The sequence below is a fragment of the Malaclemys terrapin genome, chromosome 10, assembly GCF_027887155.1.
Source record: "Malaclemys terrapin pileata isolate rMalTer1 chromosome 10, rMalTer1.hap1, whole genome shotgun sequence".
Classification (NCBI taxonomy): domain Eukaryota; kingdom Metazoa; phylum Chordata; order Testudines; family Emydidae; genus Malaclemys; species Malaclemys terrapin.
Window position 1 is genome coordinate 73,520,462 of NC_071514.1, and position 14,842 is coordinate 73,535,303.

General features: G+C 42.1%; 1 long non-coding RNA gene across 1 annotated transcript; it reads left to right on the forward strand.

Annotated features, from left to right (window-relative positions):
* Nucleotides 1-1,737: 1,737 nt before the first annotated feature.
* Nucleotides 1,738-8,380, forward strand: LOC128844676 (uncharacterized). The gene is made up of 4 exons (XR_008446520.1): nt 1,738-1,837; nt 5,430-5,510; nt 6,345-6,388; nt 6,501-8,380. It is a non-coding gene; the product is annotated as an uncharacterized LOC128844676 (long non-coding RNA).
* The last annotated feature ends 6,462 nt before the right edge of the window (nt 8,381-14,842 follow it).

Here is a 14,842-nt window from a genome sequence, read left to right on the forward strand (position 1 = left end):
AGCAGGACCTGTATAATAATTATAATGCTTAGCTCTTATATAGCACTCTTCATCAGTAGATCTTAAAGCACTTTACACAAGGAGGTCAGTGCCATTATCCCCATTTGGAAAATGAGACTCAGAGGTTAGTGACTTGCCTGGTAGTGGCGGATGGGAATAGAACCCAGGTCTCCTGAGTCCCAGTCCAGTGCTCTGTCCAATCAGAATCATTCGTGCATTATTAACTGATCTGACCAAAATCAAGAGGGAGTAGAAACCAATGTTCCCTCTAATATTTTCCATCCATGTGCAGAATGAATTTTGTTATGTGCACCAATATCGAGGTAATGTGTGGATATGCACAAAACAAAACAAAAAACTAGATATAATATATATTTTTTAAAAGTTACCATAGGGATAATTACTGCAGTCAGGACAGGTTAGGCATTTTAGAACTCACTACTCAAAGAATTAAATTTAAGATAAGAGAGAGAGAAAAATTATGAAATGTATAGACCAGTCAAAAAACTAAAATAACAGCATGTTGAAAGAATAAAATTACAGAGAATATATGTGCATTGCAGGAAGTATCAAGAAGTAACAACAACAGTTATACAAGTATGTGTTGGGAGGGGAGTGTGAAAGACTGTGTGTGTGTGTGTGTGTGAGAGAGAGAGAGAGAGAGAGATGCGCGCTGCCCCTTAAAGTAGATCAGCACTCACCAGTCTGAAGCCTGCTTGTTCAGACACAGCAGCAGCCGCCAGCAAGCTCCATCCCACTCCTGAGCCCTGTCACGTCCCTGCCCCCTGATCTGTGGAGATGGAGTGGAGGGGAACATCCTGACATCAGTGCCCCCTCTCCCTCCTCCCGCTCTGCACAGCAAGCAGTAGGCTCCCAGGAGAGCTGGCCAGGGGCTCCAAGGCAGAGGGCAGGATCAGCATTGCAGTGGTGGGAGGGACACCTGAAGGGTGCGGCACTTGATAGACTGCGGGGCGGCCACACAGCTGCGCACCTTAGAGGGAACTTAGGTAGAAACCTTATTCAGACTTGCAGTCTGACTACTTCTTTGATATGTCATTTTGGTTCCTGACCTGAACAGAGCCTTTTTTTTGTTTGTTTGTTTTTTGTTATGCCCAAATATTTCTGCAAATGTCATGCTTCCACTATGGCAGATCAATAAACCACAACATCTGTGCTCTTTCCTATAACTACACATTCCAGAAATGTTTAGCAGTTCTGGGCTGGATGAAAAGAGAGCAACAGTATGGAATGACTGCTCTAGTGGTAGAACTCAACCACAGCGCTATGAAACTGTAATAGTTAGTGTTTGTTTGGATTTCTAGCTCTTTGACTTAAGGAATGGTCACAGAGGCCGAGAACTAGCAGATGGGAAAATAAGACCTCTTGGGTTATGCAGTCCATCTCCTTTCCATGGGAGGGTGATTCTCTGCATTGTAATTTTTTACTAATGTTTTGTTTAGTCTAATTTTAAATGTCTCAAGTGCTGGGCCTCCCACCACTTCATTTGGGAGGTTATTATGTAATGTAATAGATCTAGTTACATTATTTAGTCCTGTATTTAGACAAATGTTTCCTTTTTCTCAATTTCATCCCATTCTGCCTACATATGAATTATTATTTGTATTGCAGATTTGTATTATTTTGCTTAGGACCCCATTGTGCTGGATGTTGTTCAAGCACAGAGCAGAGGAATGGTCCTTGCCCCAGAGAACGTACAATCTAAGTAACCCCCTTACACCACCTCTCTCCCTTTTGTGTTTGCAGCCTTAATGCAATGGTGGAGTAACTAGCGCCTGCAATGACTGCTTGGTTGAAGATACTCGCTAACGAGATTTGGGTATGGCACAAATATAGCAGTGGTTTATTTAGGCAACTGACTTGTCAGGCAAGTCCTCATGTGGATCTAATTATACCAATGTTCACTGTGAAGAGGGGGATGATAGTGAGATTTTGGGCTATTGTACTAGGTCTCGCTCTCCATCCATGGGGAAGGCCATGCAACTCTTCTGTTGAATGGAGCCCTGGGATAATCGCAGTCTGACTTTCATACAATGATTGGAAGAAAGAGGGGCGGGGGGGGGGGGGGGGGAATAGGATCTTCCTGTTTCAGAGGGAGATTTTGAGCATGATCGTGTCAAGTGCTAAACTAAGAGGAAGTGCCAGAAAAAGTTTATAATAATCATAGATAAATGAGGAAGAACCTGTCAGAACACGCATGCACTTACAAACCACTTAATTCTAATCATGAGCATTTGCACTCTTTAGCTACCTGGAAAGGTGTTAATTTATTTTAAAGGTCTGGAATCTTGTTTTTTCAGCTGTTTCATGCTACGACAGATTAAATTGCATTTACTACTTTCTTGCAAATAGTATCTGCTATGTATAGAATTCTTTTAATGGGAGAGGCATCCGTTTTAAGTATCCTGTTTCATTAGCATGCGTTTGGCTTAAAGCGTGACCTTAATTATTAATATTTTAAATAGGGTCACTTTTTGCCCTTAGTTGCCTCTATCAACTCCCTTTGATGTAAACAGGAATTGTGCACAGGGTTTGAGAGCAGTATGTGGCACAGTGAGCAGAATTTTGATTGGGGGCCTTATCCTTGACTTACTCCATTCCTCTCCTCTCCTCGGTTAATTGCACCGTATTCCAACTATTATGTTGCAGTATTAGAAGAAGAAAATTGTCTCCATAGATAGCATGTTATCTACACTCACCCATGGAGGCATCTCATGAAATAACACGCTTTCTAAATGCATGTGATACCTTCATCAGGTACACTTCATTTACATTATTAAATGTTAAAGGGGTCTGGGTTTAAGGCTGCTAACTGGAGGCCCCAAATGGAATAAGTAAATTAAGTACATTGACTTTTATTTGTTTGGTTGTAGAGCTGAACTCACCCCTAAATCAAAGATACACGAAGAAACACCATGTTAAGATGGAGTTTTGCCATTGATTTAGATGGGGCCAGGATTTCACCTATTATATCTAGCAGTGGCTGTAGGTGAACGTTAGTGGGTTAAGAAAAATGTACTGCAGTTGTTTCGTAATGCACAACATGCACACAAAATATTATAGATTTAATGATTTGTTGAATGAATGTAAAAGCTGGTTGCATAAAAGATTTATTTTTAACTGATTAATACCATCTGTCACTAGGTTTTTACTGTGCTGCAATAAAAGTGTGTTTCAGATTCTCAGCAGTTCAGTCAAATAAAAAAGGCCCTGTTTCTTGCAGTGGCATTCCCCTTGCTCTGACATTTTCATCCATTGGATGGGCTTTGTAGATGTTGCGTGCATGTGGTTGGACATGCATGAAATGTGAGTGAAGTGTTGCTAAAAGCCTCCTAAAGGAAGATTTTAAAATCGCTCAGGGAGAAATGTACATGTTAAAATTAGCTTGGTTATAGAGAATGGATAAATTCCAGCAGAGATGGTCTACTAAGTCTTTTTTCATGTCTAACTTCTATCTAACTTCTAATTCTCTGATCTTCGTACATTATGCAACAACATGGGTGAAAATGCATGTGGAAGTCGATGAATATTCATCACTTCCCTCCATAGTCTGGTTTCCTTCCTTAAACTTTTGGACCATGGCATAAATAAGATGTCAGTACCCTAAAGAATTGTAGGTGCTTCTCTGTCCAAAGTATGGATCCCACCTCCCCTCCCTGTACTAGTGCAAACTTACACCCCTTCCATCTTTTGGGGAATCTATCCCACAGTGTTTAACAAACAAATGCCTGACTTGCCAAAATAGAGCAGACCGGGGGAATAAGGCAGACAGCTATATATAAACTGAGCAATTTTATTAAGGGTCTCTCCTGACTTTGACACTTTTGTGTTCTACTCCCTGATCATCAAATGATATACGAGGCACACAAATATTAATGGGAGAATGCCCGAGTACCAAAAATAAGTTCTTACTGGCCTAGTTTTCTCTTGAATCAAAGAGGGGGATACAGAAAGAACATGCAAACTGCAACCAAACCATTGCCTTTGGCTCAGTTACTCACTATGAAATCTTATTGACTTTGCAGTACATAATTAAAAAAAACAAAAAACCAAAGCAACCCCCACCCCCATCTTCTCAGTGCATTCCAATAAGGCTGTATTAAGCTGCCATGTTGGTCTGTGTGGAAAACTTGAATTAGGACTGGGAATGGAGGATGTATCTACGCTGCAGGCAGAACTACCGAAGCTCCGCAAATGTGTGAAGCGAGGTTCATTGGGTAGCTCTACAGAACAAGTTGGAAGAGAGTGGGTTGGCTCCTCCCTTAACCAATCTTCAGTTTCCTCTTCCTCATTCATTTCCCTTCATTCTCCTCTTCCATTCATTGCCCTGTATTTTCTCTCCTTCTTCTGTCCCCTTTTTTCTATCTATTACTTTTCCATTCTTTGCTCCTGCCTTTGTCGTTATCCTCTCTGCTTCAAACCTTTCTCCTTTTCCTTTCTCGCCTCTTTCACTCTACAGATGAGGCTTACCCCAAACTAAAGACCTAAAGAGCCCTGAACTGGAGCAAGTCTGGATCAAGATCTGAATTTGGTGATTCCTGTGCTGTCTAACATTTATTCAGATGAATAAGAACATCTTAAATAAACAAAACATTTTGTTTCATTGATTCAACGTCTGATGACTTTTTGGCTCCCTCTTGTTCCATCACCTTGTGGTGGTTGGCCAAAGCCCACCTGAGCCTGACCTACAGTCAACCCATAATAAAGCGAGTGTTCAATGGTTGAGGATATGATTCTGTTTTAATAAGTTTAAGACTGTGCTCTCATGCCCTGCCCCCCAGCATTTTAAACCCCTTCAATATTAGAGGAGGAAGGGAAAGTAAACAGAACAGTTACTCTCATCACTTCACTCCCCTCAGTATAGGCCAAGATCAGCCAGAGTAGCAAACTAAAGGATGAGGAATTTGCTAGAAGCAAATGCTCATGGCGACCAGCTCTCTCCCCCTACTCATGTCCTAGGTAAACTAAATGAGGAAGCTCCAGTCTCCTATCTTAGCTTTTGGTGAATAAATAACCAAAGCCTGCCAGGAGTCAAAAATAAGTGCCACTGCTATGAAATTTGTAGTTGGTTTCTACTGATCCTCTTGTGATTTCCCCGGTTTCCTGTTGTGTTAATAGTGCCCTAAGAAGCTGTTGTATAGTGTTGTGCTGTGCTCATAAATGGCTGAGTTCCATGGTTGGATCCTTATTTGTAGCACTTGAGTGCTTTGGGATTCTTCAGAAGGAAAGGGTCAATATAGACCCATATAATAGTTATTATTACAGTAGTCCTACACAGAGCAACCAACCGCCTCCAACAGGACAAGTCGGTGAGGTATTCAGCTCCATGCGTATTAAATATTTTGTGATTTTTTTCCCCGCCTCCTACGCTGCTTTAAAGCATCATTTTGTTTCTTTGCATTTCTGCTCAGAGGCGGGCACAGCATGGTAGTCCTTCCTGAAGATACGTGTATGGAGGAGGACACATAAACGACATTACTCCATCTTCCCAGGTAAAAGCACTTTCTAACTTATCTGATCCTCCAAAGAAAGATCCAATTTAGATTGAATTGTGGCAACCCAGGCTCTTGATTTATCAATAGGCCTCTGAATAAAGATTTGATTGCCCCTCATTTTGATTGGGCCTGGAATCTGTACAGCACACGGAGTGAACTCTATTACCAGAAATGCTCTGTCTTTCTAAATGCTGTGTCTGGACTAGAAGGCATTGTTTGTGGCTTTATTTGATCACCTTAGATAAAGATGGATAACTTACCCCATGCAGTCATGTAGTCCAAATCAGTTAACTCATCTGCAAGTCTTGATCCCCGGAGGCTCATATCATCTGCATGTATTACTTTCTTGGGACTAGACTCAGATTTTTTTTTTAAATTGACTGTGCTGCAGAGTTTCCTGAAGCTCTCAATGCATAGGAGTGAAATCCTGTCTCCACTGAAGTCAATGGCAAAACTCCCATTGACTTCCGCAAGGCCAGGATGTTACCCATAAAGTTGCACTACTTTGATTGAGTGGAGGCCACGATCCTTTACAGACTTTCTTTTTGGCTATTATATGCCTCTAGACTTGGTGAAGTCATCTCTTAACAACAGTAGCTTCTGGGGAAAAATGAGTGAGATCAGAAAGGGGTACAAACAATGGAGGGGTGGGAATGCCCCTTTTGGGTAGTATTGATGTTCTCTATACTTATGAATATGGAAAATTCTACAGTATTGGCAATGTTTAGGTAGATGGCTCTGCCTGAACATGACTTATTCAAATATTTGTGAAATGCTGTCTTAATTTAATGCACTATATAAATATTTTCTGATACTCTTAATTGATTCTAGTGGCTATAACTCGTATAGGAGATTCTGCACTCTGCAGGTGTCAGGTAAAATTTTCAAATTCTTCTAAAGCGACTTAGGTGCCTAAGTCACTTTTGAAAGTAAGACTTGTGCCCAAGTGTCTTATGAGCTTGAAAATGTTACCCCTTGCCTTCATAGACTCAATGGAATTAGATGGAAAAGCCTGGATGGATGTCTTCCACCCCTGCGGTATGGTGCTGTTAGGATTCTGATCACTTTGCAAGCAGAAATAAGAGGAATGCAAGCCTTAGAGTCTGCGTATGTGGAGCTGTATATTATTATTTGTATTGTGGTAGCTATGTTGTGTTAGTACTATGCAAACATCAACAAAAGAGCATTCCTACCCTGAAGAGTTTACAATCTAATTATAAGACAGGAGGCAAGAGGTGGATGCAAGTAGCAGATGTGGAAAGTACAAGGTAACAATCTGACAACTATGATCAGCGGGATAGGCACTGGTCACAGCACATCTACTAACATCATAACTCTCCTTCTCCTTTATCTGTCAAATGTTTTGGCAAATCTAGATGGAAGAGGGGAGGGAACAAATGAGAAGGCTTGGAAACAGAGTGATTAATTATTAAGGTGTCCAGATCTCTTTACTAGTGTCTCCCTTAAGCCACATTTATGTGACTAGAACAGGAGTACTTGTGACACCTTATGCTCTAATTAATTTGTTAGTCTCTAAGGTGCCACAAGTACTCCTGTTCTTTTTGCGGATACAGACTAACACGGCTGCTACTCTGAAACCTGTCATTTATGTGAATGTTTTTGATCTTCAAGGTAAGCCTCATTGGATGTGTGTTCTTCATATGAAAAGTCTCAAAGGAACACACCCAAAGAATAGTGCCTTTCATGGGAAAAATTACCACTGCTGCTACCACTTCTCAGCCTGTTAATGTAAAATGGATCCAAATGTCACTACTGCCTTAAAAGAAGTTTATTTCCCCAAATATCTCCCCCTAAACGTATTCAGCTAGATTTTCCAGATGGAGTAAATTAACATCACTCCATTAAAATTATGTCAGTTTACACCAGCTGCAGATTGGCTGTCTGTTCAGACTATCAAAATCTTTTAACTAATTTATCTAAGAAAATGCATGGAGATGAGGGTGAGAAAAAGGAAAGGAGAGGGGAAGAAGGTCCTGTGAAAGGAGAGAAGTGTTAGACAAATCATCATCAACCATCTCATTGACCCCAGGTAGCATCAGGTTAACAACCTGCATCTCAGCAGTAGTGACATTTGTGACGTTTCACTCCATATTCTTTATGAAAATATGCTTATGATATGAATGACATAAATGAGATATACTGCATGCAAGATGGCTCATGTAAGATATCATTGGAAAAGTTATGATTTACTGAATGTGATTATCCAATTTGTATGCCGGTATCATTTCTGTATCTAAAGTTAGGAATACTAACTATGTATCTGTATTTCAAATGTGTTACTTTGGGTATCTCCCCCATCTAGCCCGTTAGGTATAACAATGGAAAAGCCAGACAGGACTAATGGCCCATTAGCAAAGACAATGGACTGTGAAAGAGCTTAGTCTTCCTGTGGACCTTACAGACAGCCTACGAGTAATGGTTGCCACAGCCCTGAAGAGACATGGGCCTGAGTCACCTGGTACTGGACCCACCCCTTTGAATGCCAGTGTTCTTCTACTGGGAGACAAAGGGTTCCCACCATACACAAGAGCTATATAAGGCAGGGAAGTGACATCGTGGTTCTCCTTTGCATCCCCACCCAAAGAGACACTGAAAAACACCTGAAAGCAAGAACTGAACTGAGGGGAGAAGGGTTGAACCCAGGCTGAGAGGGTGTCCAGTCTGTGAGTGGAAATACCTGAAGTCTCAAGCTGCAGGCCAGTGCAGCTGCCTTTCAAGACTTTCTGTAATCTACCTGTGACAATATTTAGGGTGAGAAATTACTATTGGTAACCTATTTCTTCAGTGAAACAAGCTTAGTATGCAGATTTTGTTTTATTTGCTTAGTAATCTGCTTTGTTCTGTTTACTATCTCTTTAAACACTTAAAATTCACCTTTTGTAGTTAATAAACTTATTTCTTGTTTATAATGTAACCCCATTTGTGCAATTCATAATGGGGGGGGGGAGGAGGGGAAGAGACTGTGCATACCTTCCTCCACATTGAGGGGGGAGGGGGATTTCTTAATATACCTTTGCGTCTGCATTCCAAGGGAGATGGACACCTGGGTGCTGGGGCAAGTTCCTTAAGCTGAGGCATCCCAGAGCTGATCTCAGTATCTGTGTCATTCTGCAGTTGGGTGTGCGCTGAAGGCGGCTTAATAGCCTGGCTCAGCAGGACAGGTAAAAAGGGTGCCCTAGCTGGCAGAACAGGTGATATCCCAGCTCATCAGGTGGCATCTTAAGGGGTCCAACCCATCACAACATTCTCATCAGTGAAAGTTTGTCATCCAGGCCTGATAGATGGTGAGGATCCCTTCAAAAATGACTAAAGGGGTTTTCTAAATCCGCCTTGGAGGAACCTTTTAATGTTCCTTTTTCTCTATACATATTCCATCCTAGAATACAAAGAGTTGGATGGCTCCCAAATAGGCCACTGGAACACTTGGACAGTGGCCCAGATCTAATGGGCCAGATATTCAGCTGGTAGAAATGACTGTTGCTGCATTGGAGCATAAAGAGTTTATTCTGTTTGAATACAATGATTCTCAGTCCTGCTGGTTAAAATAATTTGGAGTTGGTCTAACTGGTCTGAGGTGAGATGAGATGATATACACTTTATGTTACACAAGACATCAGCCAATATATGTCCATTACAATGATAAATGTTTCTAAGATATAGTAGAATATATTATATGCATATTTGTAATCCCTCTTCCTTTCCTCAAAGAAGGAATTTCCTAAATGTATATTTATCTTAATTTTCTGTCAAGAAATCCCTTGGTGAGCAGTCAGAATCTTCAGTACCTAGTATTTTTGTAACTAATAAATTTAGAGTGATACTAGTAAAACTGAACAAATGGAATTCCCTTTGCTGTACAGTATTCAATGGTAGTCTAGCTCCAAAACATGAATTCAGTGTTTCCTGACATGGGGCTATGGCTTCACTAGATATCCATGAGGATCATATTCACTTGAATGTTCTTTTTTCCTTCTGCTTCACTGACTTGTCTCCTTGTAATCAACATCCTGCATAAGTCAAGGTTAAATAAATAGTTTAGGAATGTAGGACAAAAGAATTGCAATTATAGGTCAGACCAGTGGAATAGATAGTCTGATATCCTGTCTCGGACAGTGGTTGTTATGAGATGCTATAGAGGAAGGAACAGGAAACCCCACCATCCGCAATTATGCACTAACCTGCCCATAGAGGAAGTTTTTTTCCTAACCATGTCAGTTAATAATGGTTGGCTTGATGCCTGAAGCATGAGGGTTTGTATCACTTCTAATTATTTTAATCCTATCTATTGCAATTGTTGTAATTTATGTTATCCAGAGGGTTTAAGAGTTATGTAGCCCTCATGCTGAGTTTTACCACATGTGCACTTTCTGGGAAAGTGTTTTCTTATTGTCTTTGTTTATAGCAATTTCTCTACCTTTTTGGTGTTGTCTTCAAAATCTTCAATCCCACATTGCATATAATAGGAGCTTTATAGCCAATGATGCACTGCTAGTATCTCAAGAAGGGGCTCCCCTAAAATGTCATCTTTAGACCTATAAATTTATGACTATCCCCAGTACTGAAAATGCACTGGGTCATCTTGCAAAGAGAAGGGTTGAGGGACTGTGGAACCTATTCATTTGTGTTCTCATTTAAACAATAAACCATCACCAAGGAAGGAGGCGGCAACACAAACCTGCTAAACTTCTATTAGGGGCACTTTATTGTAAATGTGTATAATTTATTACTAAAAATAACTGGGTCTATTGGTAGAATAGCCTTATGTGCAATTTGAAGTAAATGTGTATCTTGTATGTGAGGCAGACCTGTGGCAGAGAAATCCAGGGATATCTTTCTCACTGAAAATATCTGATGTATTCAAAAGGCAACAAATTTGCTCTACAGAAGTTCTTTTATAAGCGATGGAAGAAGCCATCCTAGGAATGATGTAGTAGTAGTCAGCAAGGGCGTGACCATCATCAGAGACAGGGAAATCATCCCAACCCTCCCTTTAGATTCCTAGTGAAATTTTATCATGGGGCTTCCACCAGAACTCCCACCAATGTGCTGAGTAACAATTGACTTTTATACTGATTACATGTGGTGGTGACGCTAAACCTGGTGCAGAGAAGTTCTCGCAAGGCCCAGGCACCACTAAGTCCGACTTATGGCCTCAAATAGGATTTAAGTGGCACATAAACTCTCTAAAAACGGGTAAATTGAGAGTAACTTGTTTAGAAATGTACATTAAGAGGACTGGATTGTGCGGCTCTTCTGCATGCTCCTATTGATGATGGTCATGCTAAATACAGAAGTAAAAAACTCTAGCTCACTTTTTTCTAAAATAAACGTATACATGAGGATATTGTGGCAGCTATGGAAATTATTATCAGTAATCCAGAGGAAAGCAATTGCTTTGTAATATTTGACCCATCATGCCCTAGCTCAGCTATAAGTAATGGGCTTGATTGGGCAATAATGGGCAGAAATCACTTGGTAGAAGTCTATGGCGTGTAATGAGGAGGAGCTCAGACTAGATGATCATAATGGTCTTTTCTGGCCTTAAAAATCTATGAATCCAGGATTATGGCAGCCACTGTGACTACTGGATTCTTGTGTTGAACAAACTGACATTAGGAGGAAGGCCAAGAAGCCCTTGAATAGCTGGTGAAATGTTGCTAAATGACCCCCTACACCTAACAGTCTTTTCAGACTTCTTGTAATGAGGAAAACAGTACACTTCTTTCATGAACTGAATTAATTTTGGAATTAAGACTCTGTTGAGTCAGATGCTGCTTGTCTTGATAAAAGTTCTTCTAATGTCCCCCTGGAACAGTTAGCATCAAAGTTTTGTGTCTTGATTATGGACTTGATAAAGCATCCATTAATTTGAAGCACTGGATCTCTGTAGTTGAAGAACTGAAAAAGCCAAATGAAAAACAAATGCAGGCTAAGTGCAAACTTCAGATTTTGTACAGATCCCCTTAGGACTCAAAGCTTTCTGGGAGCAGCAGCGATGAGTGATTAAGTAGCATTGTGCCAGATGAGCCCCTGATGGCTTATTTAAAAAAGTTTGCAAATACCACAATTTGTCCATTGGGCTTGTATCCAGCTTGCACCTCAATGCTGTGTGTCTCATTGCCTTAATTAGGTGTGAAAGAGAGCATTGGGACAGATTGACACAGTAAAGAAGGGGGGGTGGGGGGGAAAGGTGAAGGTGTTCTAATTTATACTAGTGTGTATGGCAACATATGGGCTGTTCTGCAGCCCAGAATAGCTGGACCACAAAGTAAACTGGCTGCCCCCGCCTTCCTCACAACCCCCCAACATATTTCCCACCCTGCGTCAGCATGTCCTTAAGCTGTGGGTAGCACTGGAGGGCAGAAGAAAGCTGCCTACATCGGTTCTATGTCACGGCTGCACTGGGGAAATTCCACAGTGGGTCATGGAATAGCATAAATAGGCCACAACAGGGGCCAGAAACTGGCCCATTGACTATTATTAGAAGCAGGGGTAGTAATAGAACAGTTACTACTACTTATTATTTGCCTTGAGGCATTGACCAAAGACCCAATCATGATTGGTGCTAAGAGCTTCAACACAATTCTCGTTTACCAAACGGAATGTGATGAGGCTGAGTTCTGAACTGGCAGTAAAACTGATCCAGTGGAAATCTCAAGAGTTGTTTTCAATAAGTTATAAAAGACAGATGCCACGTTGAAGTGAGGGCGAAAACAAAGCCACGGGTCTATTGCCAATGAAGCCGTGAGCACGGGAACAGCTCTCACTTTTATTTTGCAATGCTGCAAAGCGTCCCTCTACCACATATCTTGATCACTTCTTTCTTTTAATACAGCAAAAAAGATAAACGCTTTGAGGCAAGAGTGAATTAAATAGATAGCCGGGATGTCAGAAATCATTTTGGATAAAATAATCATCTGGAACCCCTTTGCCCAATAGAAACAGAAATGGAAAAGTAGGCTTTTGCAGTGGTATTTGGGCTTGTCTGAGTTAGCAGCCAACGCAAGAATAGCTTATTGCTTATAGCTTAGAGAGCAATTGTCTGAATTGGAAGAAACTTAGACGCCCTTTCTAGATACATTTTGGATAAATATTGAGATGTATCAGAATGTCAGACCTCATGCTTCTTGTCCTCCGCCAGCTCACACATTCTCTCCTCTCCCCATTCATGTATGTCTTCTCTTATTTTATTACTGTTACCCCCACCCCAACATGTCAAGTCTATGTAATATTATTTGGGTTTGTATTGTCCAGTCTTGCAGCTTTGGGAAGTTAGAAAATTGCATAAATTTATTTATTTATGAAGCGTGTGGCACTGGAAACATATAAGCTGTAAATTTACCTTTTTGTACTTTCCATTGTTTCTTTATGAAAATTAATAAAAATGAAAGGTAGAACTCTTCTGCCCACGTGAATTTTAACGAATCTCTGCATGTGCCAATTTTGGGAGGAGGAAAGGAAACAGAAATGCTAAAAAAGCTAATTTCTCAGAAGATCTTACACAGAAGTGAATTAATATCTACTAGGAATCAAGCAATGTTTTAAGTTTTGCTTTCCCTCTTGTCTACACCTGTATTTTTCAACTGTTTTAGGTTGGTGACCTCTTATTTGAAGTCAAATGTTCATGGCCCTCTTCCATTTACTGTAAAAGTAAAGAATAAGAGAGTAGAAATGTATCATTGATAACAATGCTAAGCCTATATTTGTATGTGCGTTTTGAAAGCCTGACAGAGAATACCTGATGTTGAAGGGTTAGGGTGTGAGGAGATGGGGGTCCGAAAGAGTGTGATTCTTTGCTTTAGATTGTAATAAAGTGCCTGAGTCATAATCCGTGATGAGCTCCCAAAATCCTAATAACCGGTTCCCTACTGGGTCCTCGGCGACACTTGGGCGGCGGGGGGTGTCTTCACTTGCTCCGGATTTTCGGCAGTACTTTGGCGGCGGGTCCTTCAGACCTGGAGTGAGTGAAGGACCTGCCGCCAATCTGCCACTGAAGACCTGGTAGGGAACCATCCAGTGAGTACAAGCCCCACGTGCTTCTCCCCACCCCCCATCCGAACTGCTGCTGAAGACCCGGTAGGGAACTGCCTGGTGAGTACAAGCCCCCATGCCTTTCCCCCCACCGTCTGACCCTCACCCACGTCCTGCGCCCGACTGCCCCACCCCCTACCTAACTCGCCCCGCTCCCTGTCCCCTGACTGCCCCGACCCCATCCACCACCACCCTGACACACCCCCGAAACTCCCACGCCTACCCAACCCCCCAACCCCCCGATCCCCATCCCCTGACCACCCCCGCAGAGCCTCCACCCCCTCCAACTGCTCCCTGCCCCTTATCCAACCCCTCCTCCCAGCCCCAGCCTGGCCCCCTTACCATGCTGCTCAGGGCAGTTTGTATCGATGCCACGCGGCCTGCTGGAGCTCGCAGCCCCACCCCCTTACCATGCCACTCAAAGCAGCGCAGCACGCTGAGGCTCTGCAAGAGGGGGGAAGGTGAGGGAGGGGCTGGGGCGCCTCCCCAGCCGGGAGCTCAGGCGGGCCGGACAGGACGGTCCCGCGGGCCTCATAGTTTGCCCACCCCTTTACAACCGGTTCTAAACCGGCTTCTAAATTTAACAACCAGTTCCCGCGAACTGGTGCGTACCAGCTCCAGCTCACCAATGGTCATAAACCCCAACCCCATTGTCCTTTGTGATCCTTTTGGGGATCATGAACCACTGGTTGTGAGAGAGGCTGATCTAGCTGAAGCATTTTGTGTATGTTATGATGTGCTTTGGTACTGAAATAGTGCTTTATGTGCATTCATTAATTGTCACAGTGTCCCTGTGATGACAGATGGGGAAATCAAGACTAAAAGGCTAAAGCAGGGATTTTTTTCAAAGGGACCTTATGCAATTAGCTGTTCAAATCCCACTGGCTTGACTAAAGCCAGGAGATCCTGGTTTGGCATGGAACAAGAGAATTCTGGGAACTGTAGTCCTCTGAAGGATATCTGGGAGTTGTAGGCTGGGCTGCAATGCATGATGGGAGAGGAAGTAAGATATAAGAAAGCTTTCCTTAGTGTGGAAGGAGAGGAGTAGAGTACTTTCAGAAAGGGGAAAGGCCTATGGGGAGCTAAGATGTAGCTGGACCCTGGAGAGGTATAAAGTAAGAGAATGAAAAATGCAGTGATACAATATAGCACTGTTGTGAGTAGAGACAGACTGTAGGCACTGATCACTGTTTAGCGTTGGGGCTTCCAGAAACAGTGGGAGGAAACCCCTTAATAATGTGGAGAGATGAGGACAGGCCCTTGTAGAAAGATTGGCT